Source organism: Diadema setosum, chromosome 1 (genome assembly GCF_964275005.1).
Source record: "Diadema setosum chromosome 1, eeDiaSeto1, whole genome shotgun sequence".
NCBI classification, from domain to species: Eukaryota; Metazoa; Echinodermata; class Echinoidea; order Diadematoida; family Diadematidae; genus Diadema; species Diadema setosum.
In genome coordinates, this window is record NC_092685.1 from 51739593 (window position 1) to 51747690 (window position 8098).

The 8098-nt window shown below is 35.8% G+C and overlaps 2 non-coding genes across 2 annotated transcripts; both read left to right on the forward strand.

Moving 5' to 3' along the window:
* The first annotated feature begins 3438 nt into the window (after positions 1 to 3438).
* On the forward strand, positions 3439 to 3511 carry Trnam-cau (transfer RNA methionine (anticodon CAU)). The gene has a single exon. It is a non-coding gene; the product is annotated as a tRNA-Met (tRNA).
* Positions 3512 to 5980: 2469 nt separating this feature from the next.
* On the forward strand, positions 5981 to 6053 carry Trnam-cau (transfer RNA methionine (anticodon CAU)). The gene has a single exon. It is a non-coding gene; the product is annotated as a tRNA-Met (tRNA).
* Positions 6054 to 8098: the final 2045 nt, after the last annotated feature.

Here is an 8098-nt window from a genome sequence, read left to right on the forward strand (position 1 = left end):
CGAAATCAACAGTTGTTCCTCTATAGTCAACATCCCTCTACAGGTCAAATGTTGCGGATGTGTGGTTTCGCCTGAAGAGGTCATATCCTGTAAAAGGTCACCGCAAATACAAGTAACAAGTTTGATATGTTGTCCTTGGCAAACACCATACTTTCTGGTTGAAGGCCGTTATACTTCCGAATATGGCTAGCAAAGTGACTGCAAAATTGACATGAGACAACACCACTGCTGGGGGTGTTTCATAAAGCTGTTCTTAAAGTTATGAACGACTTAAGAACGACTGGTGATCAGTTCTGATGTGCTATACTTATCAGAATACCAATCATTCAGCATAAGAAGTGATCACTCAGTCGTTTTTAAGTCGTTCGTGATTTTATAAGAACAGCTTTATGAAACACTCCCTGATCATAATGTAGTCGAACTTTTAATATAATGTAAAAGGACGTGTGCTATGTCCTGTAGTAAGATAAACACAACTTCTCCACGACATAGCAAACAGCTGGAGCAGGCCTATATGTACTGAGATAAATGTATAGATACATACATGTACGTACAGATATATATTCATATTATACAGAATAGAGAGAAAGAGAGAGAGAGAGAAAGGGATATAATTTGATGTAAAAATAGGGTGAGAGAAAAATGAAAGATTTAAAAAACAAACTTATTGGTATCAGATTTCATAAAGCACAATAAGCAAGTACAGGCTTATCTGTCGCTCTGCGGTATCATAAATGTCTCTGTAAGAGCAGCGGGAGCTAATGCATGGCAACAACCGTTTTGAGACAAATATCTGAATACCTTACTCGCCTCGGATGTACCTTTAATCATCACATGACAAATATCGAAGTGACCACGTGAAATGAAATTTCCTACCCCAACGAAAAGAGGTTAAAAAGTAGCCATGATCTGTCCCTGATCGATGCAAGGCCTCTAATCACCTCGCACCCCAACGTGCCCCATCGATGGACGCTGCGACGCTGCTGTAGGGAAACATCAGGGTGAGATGGGTCGAGCCCGTCCTGCGGTTTGTCAGCACCAGGTGCGTGTTGTAGGAGGGTAGCAGGTGAGTTAGTGACGTTATCTTTTGGTTACACGGGGCACACAGGTTTGAATGTGACAGAGCGAGTAAGGGCTAGTAGTCCTACTCCAGCCTACTTCTTCCTGTCCACTATCTTTACCAATTAGGGGATATGCCAATGGTGTGTTAACTGACATAAATGTAAAGGAATTTTGTAACTTATACATTTCACATAAATGGACAAATTCGTAAAAATAATCAAATAAATAAAAAATTATAAAGAGCATGTAAAACAATCTTAAAGCAATTTTCCATATATTCACATTTTATCAATTTGACTGTTAACACACTTTCAAAAAGTTAGAGTTAGATGTTGTAAATGCAATTTCCGTGACGAATGTATCAGATTGATTCTAAAAAGCACTGAATAAACTGATCATTATTCTATATTCAGTCGTTTTTATTTATTACCCCAAGCTGTTTGTACACAGTAAAAAACAACACTGATAAAATAAATAGATCAATACTTGGATTATTAGCAAGCGGCTCATCTTAGCACCAATTGAGTTACCATCTCTAAGGTCCTTTCTTGACAAAAAGTTTTGGATGGCGTACATCATTTCATTTCGCTTTCTATTCTGTACACAAATGGTGCTTTTTTACAGACATCTGTACTGATTGTTCGTCAGTATAGATGACAGTATCGGAAGCCGCGGCGAAAGACAATCATCGTGAAAGAAAACGCATGGGTGAAAGAAAATGTATGACACCTTTTCACGGTCCACATGAGACCACCGCCCGCGATATGGTATTAGTGTAGTACTACTTCTACTGGTAATGCTGTATTTAACTTCTGCGGATTTCCCTTTCTTTCCATGCATAAAAATGAATGTCAATGCCGGTAGTTGGGATTCGATTAACATAAAAAAAACCAACAACAACAGCAACAAACAAACAAACAACATTAACGAACCGAAACTTCGGAATAACGAACTTTTTTTTTTTTTTGGATTAACGAATTTCGTATTATATCTATCACTGTAACTCAATGTATCGAAACACGTCTCTTGCATAAAATTAATGTACCTTGGCATAGGGCCTAAATGTACTAAAGTTTAGCCCACAGGGATCTCACCATGCACTATAGGGCTCACACCTGTAAATAAAATGGAATGTCCCAGACCCCTTCACAAATTCGTACCAAAGATACCAAAATAAATGAATAGAAAAATTAATTAAAAATCAGTGTTGCAGTTTGGCAAAAAACTGAATAGCTGTAGGTATTGAGTATGAATTCCTCTACAAACTGCATTTTGGTTGGAAGCTGAAAGCTTTTCTGATGGAATTTGAGGGGACTATATTTCATTGGCTTCATGTACCGAAAATAGGTGATTTTTTGAGTGACAAGAACTCGTGGTCTGGCTTTGCGGACCCTTGGACAGAGTTTGAGCCAAAGAACCTGCCTTGAATATTTAATGGATGAAAGGGTATATCTCACTTATTCAGGTTAGTAAATATGAAACACCTCATTTCTCCCAGCTATTTTACAGAATTTTTTGAAATTTGAATTTTAACACACGTCTCTATGGGGATTTATTTACCCGTGTGAGCCCTATAGGGTACAGATTCCCTTGGCTATTGGCAATCTGAGAGAAATCGCGTTCGAAATAGCGCCATCATTTAATGACGGCATGGCCAGGGGATGCATTTTGTTGCCGATACATCACCGCACAAGAATTCGACGCGCTACACATCATTATGTGTACTAGAAATGTCTGTGCTGACAGAAACATGCACTCATTCGTCAATGTCGCGGGTGTCAAAAGTGAATAAAGGTAAAATGCACTGGGTGAATTTGATAAATATCTCGTGATTCACATGAGGAAGTTAATGAAAGAGAGAAAAAAGAGATGGTGTCTGACTGTTCAAGCTAATACCAAAATAAGCCATATCTTGGGTGTCTCAACTTGAGTGATTCCACAAGTTAGGGTGTTATTGTTTCACTATAGAAATATTGGAAACGCGTCAGAGGAGGAATGTAGGAGACTGCTTTATCAAGGTGGAATATTAGATGACTACTGGGATTATCCATTGTATATTGTACGCTTTTGAAGATGTATGTTAAAAACCCTTTCTGCTGAAATAACCGACTCTTTCACGAGAGATATTATTTCGTTATAATAACATTCTGGTTGAACTATCCAAGCCTGCTCGCAACAACAAGGATGGTTCCTTCGCAACACGTAAAATCAATATATTGGCGAAATGACTCAAGTAACGCGCCATACAAAATTGCACAAAAAAAAAGTTATAAAACAGTAGTACGTCAACAGAAAGTTCCAAGTTCATAGGGAAAGACTATTGTGGAAGATGTCAACAGAACTCCCTCGGATACAGGGCGGGGGCAGCATGCAGCAGCCTCGTTGGCGCAGTCGGCAGCGCGTCAGTCTCATAATCTGAAGGTCGTGAGTTCGAGCCTCACACGGGGCAGGTTGCGTATCTCTTTTTTCCCCTTTGTCACCAATTTAGACAGAGTTTGAATGCAAAAACAGATAATCCCCGTTTTCATTTTTTAAAGTAAAGTCATCATCAAGTAGAGAAAAATACAAACAAGAAATGTTCTTTTAATAAATTATTAATATTGCCACACACATTTTAATCATTTTCTATATCATTCTGTTCAGCAACTTTACTATTAATCTTAATTATCTCAAATAGATGAAAATACTAAGTGTATATCTGGGGGGGGGGGGGTTTGCATTTAAACTCTCCATATAATTTATGTATGAATTGTTATGAAATTAATGCAGAATTTCATAACAAATGACATGTGCTTCACAGACAGTGACAGATCGCTATGCCCTTCAACATGTTTTTCCTTTGTTTATCTTTTATTGTCTTTTTTTTAGAGAGAGAGAGAGAGAGAGCTAATATAATAGCTCATTGGACACAGAAGAAACAAGCAAACATTTTAAGAAACAAGTGCTAAATCCCAAGATTCCTTTTGTACTATAATCGATGATCAACTTAGTTGTGATGCATGGAGTAGAATCGTACAAACAAATCAATTAATGTGCATATAAAATGATACCTAAATCTCTTCTATTTTTGTTCCTTTTCTTTTCGTGATATTCATGTAATATGTACTTATTTTGTGCAATTATGTCACAATGTCAGTCATTCAGGATACTCTCATCGATTAAGGGTCTTTCAGTGTGTTAAAAAAAACGATAGATAGAAGAATAGACTGATGATGATTTACTGATGTAATACATGTACACTCAGTAAAAAAAAAAGAGAGAGAAAGTAAACACTTTTTCAAGTTTATATTTCTCATAGAATTTTTGGCTAAATGTTGATGTATTATATACCATATGAAAGGGGATTTGATTGGCTGTAATCAACTTGGTAACTCAATAAAAAAGGAAAATTTACGTATGAGTGAACACCTTTATTTTTTTTTTCTTCCAAGGCACAAAAGTAAAAATTGCAAAAAAAATGAACAACTTAAATGAAAGAAAGATTTGTAGAGGGAGACAAATTGAAGTAAATGCTCTTCCATGTAACAATAAGAACAAAAAACAATGAAACACGAATTCAGTTCAGGGTATTAATGAATATATTTATGAGCTGAATAATTGTATAAAAGTTTTTGTATGGTTGTATATGTCGGGTAAATGTATTATGTTGTTATGGTGCATATTATGTTCTTGTATGTTGATATAAGTTAGTTTCATTCGTATTCTGTTATATGTCTGTGGTGTACCTGTGATGTATTTAATATTTATTTTGTTGTGATATCCAATTTACAAAGAATTTCCAGAGTGAACAATAAAGTAATCGATCAAGCAATCGATAAATCAATCAATCAATCGATCAATCGATCAATCGATCAATCAATCAATCAATCAATCAATCAATCAATCAATCAATCAATCAATCATATCTTTCTGTATGATAAGAGATTACTAATGGCATCTTAGCTCTTCCTTTCTAAGTTTTTGACTGCTAAGCAAAGTTCAAACATTGTCGAAACAAATCACATACATTTTATACACTAAGATAAAACTGAGAAAAACAAGTCAATTTTATTGGGGGGGGGGGGCTCTTACTTCTTTTAATAAAGATAATTTCTAACTTACAAGAAAGTGTTTCTCATCGTGTATCTTTGCCGTCAATTCTCACGATTCTCAAAAATATCCAACAAAACCCTATAATCATGTTATAATCACGGAGCGCTCTTTTTAATTCGTCAAAATAGGATTACTTCATTTCATTCACTCACTCATTTATTCATATTCATGTTAGTTCCAAGATTTATGATTAGGCAAAGTTGATTAACACAAACCCAATAATTATGTACAAAGTCCAGCCACTGATATCAAATAATAAGAGAATAGCGCCCTCAGTGAGCAACAAAGTGTTCTCGACGGGTTGTATTCTGTGCGTTGTCTTTCCTGAGAAGTTGTCACATCGCATAAAACAAACACCAGCAGTATACAATAAAAATTTCGCGAAGTAGTGAACTTCGCGAAATATCATGGATCATTCTAATGCCATAAATAACACGGATGAACTCTGACAGTTTTATCTGATTGTCTCTCTGTCCATTCGCTACTTTTAAGCAAATAGATGGGAATTAAGGGGGCCAAGAGTTACTGTATTTTAACCCATGGTGTGAAGGAGAATCAATCGCCCTGATACAAGTTATTGTATCGTTCTGAAAGTTTTCAGAGTGTTTTTATGGATTTGATATACACAAATATAATCGCTAATGTGGAGAGTTTGTGCTATACAATTCAGCAGCCGAGGAGCTTACTACTAGTATCAAGTGCCAGACACACAAAGCAGTGCTATGCGCCTCAGTCCATGGGGCTGGTTAAACATTAAGCGGATGTATGTGCACTTACGTGAATGGGTCACCGACCTATCCGCTGTTAGTTACCCCGTTCTTCAGCAGCCTCGTTGGCGCAGTCGGCAGCGCGTCAGTCTCATAATCTGAAGGTCGTGAGTTCGAGCCTCACACGGGGCAGGTTGCTCATCTCATTTTTTTTTTCATTTTTTTTTTCTTCAAAATATTGTTTATCATGTAATTTCTCTCTCTCTCTCTCTCTTTACCAATTGTATATATAATGTATATATATGAATATATATATATATATACATGTGTACACACATACATATATATAATATTTGAATGATTAATGCAGAATAAATGATAGTTTGGGGGATTTTGATAAAAAGCATGAAAATATTCAGAAAAAATGCAAATATTGCCCTTTATGAAAAATTATGCATTAATTTAGGCTCAATGCAGAATTGAACTGACAAGAGCACAAAATGCATCTTATACCACTAAATTCTGTATGTTAATGAGAACATACAACTCTTTTTAGAAAAAGCAGATATACCTAAATTCCCCCAATTACCCGTTTTCTATGCACATCTAATATATACACCCATTTTTTTTTTTTTTGCATCCCTGCCAATCTCCCCTAAATCTTATTGATGGTACAGTCCTCAATCTATACACGCTATGCCATCTGTGTCCTACTGTGGAGTAGTATTGAGGCCCCAGATCAGTGATAAGGCTTTGAAAAACATCGTCAAAACCTTAAGGGGAATTAAAAATTTCCCCTTTGGAAAGAATTCAATTAAGATGTATATTCCCCCTATTGACGCATAATGATGTATAATGACACACACACACACACACACACACACACATATATATATATATATATATATATATATATATATATATATATATATATAATTTTATAGACATAATGAATTAAAAAAATGCTCATTGTTCACATGCTATTGAAAAATTTCTACAAATTGCCACTAAAAATTGTACAGATGTAAGGATTGCAGGGACTAGTACATTGTATTTTCAATTTTACAGTACAAGTCAGTGGAGAATTTTAAGAGTATACTGTATTTACATGTATATGCAGTACCATTTCTCAATTCCTAATAGTTTGCATATATGTGACCGTGCATCACAAAGCGAACCAAAAGGTGCACCCCTTGATTTTACGTGATGACTCAAAAAAGGTAAAATGGGTGAACTGAGTCAATCTTGAGTCTTTCAGATTTTCTGAAAGCCCTATCCTTCTACATTATTCTTTAGTTTGGGATCATAACATGAATGGGAAAGTGTGTTTTTAGCGGTTTTTCTACAACCCTTTTTTGGGGGAGAATAGCATGATCACTTTGATCAGGTATGTCTTAGAGTCCCCTTTTCATATCTTGAAATCCTTTACACACTCGTCACTTTCAAGTCCAATAACTTTTGAAAATATAGCTTACTGTTTTGAAAGCTGGTATTAATCATGGACAGAATGTGTTTATAGAACATGCTCAATTTCAGCTTAATCTGATAATCCCTTAATTGTTGTTGCTCCAGCGGTTTACATCCTGTGTTGTGTCCCTTTCATTGCACAGCGAGCACGGCTTGGTAAAGATTAAGCGCTTGAATAAACCCTGTACTTCAGAGCCTCTTTTCTCAGTTCACACTTATCCAGAGTGTGTGCTTTCTTTCCAGTATTTAGATAGGGGAGCCCATTTGAGTTGAGTTACGCATCATTTCAAAAGTTAGATTCTGCTCTTTAAGAATCTGCCCTTAACTAAAAATCCATGTCTGGCGACTTTTTTTTTTTTGTTTGTTTTGTGATGCAGGGTCACATATAGCAATGAATTACAAGCACAATGATAGCACTCATTTTTCCTCAATGTGCTTGTCCTTACAGCACTGTTTATTTTTATTGAAAGTTTTTAAATCTGATAACATCAAATATTAAAATTCTTATTGAAAATAAATGTATGTAGTGCTTCAAATTAAAATTCATGCAGTGCGTGCCATATGACTCTCTTTCTCTCTCTCTCTCTCTCTCTCTCTCTCTCTCTCTCACACTAACAAACTATCCCCATTCCATTGTTTGTACTTTCACTTTCATTTTTCTGATAATTCTCTTTTTTTTTTCCTCTTTCCCGTCCACAATGTTTCCCCGGTAATCTGAACACCTTTGATATTCAAATGCCAAACAAACTGCTTTGGGTACTTAGCACTGC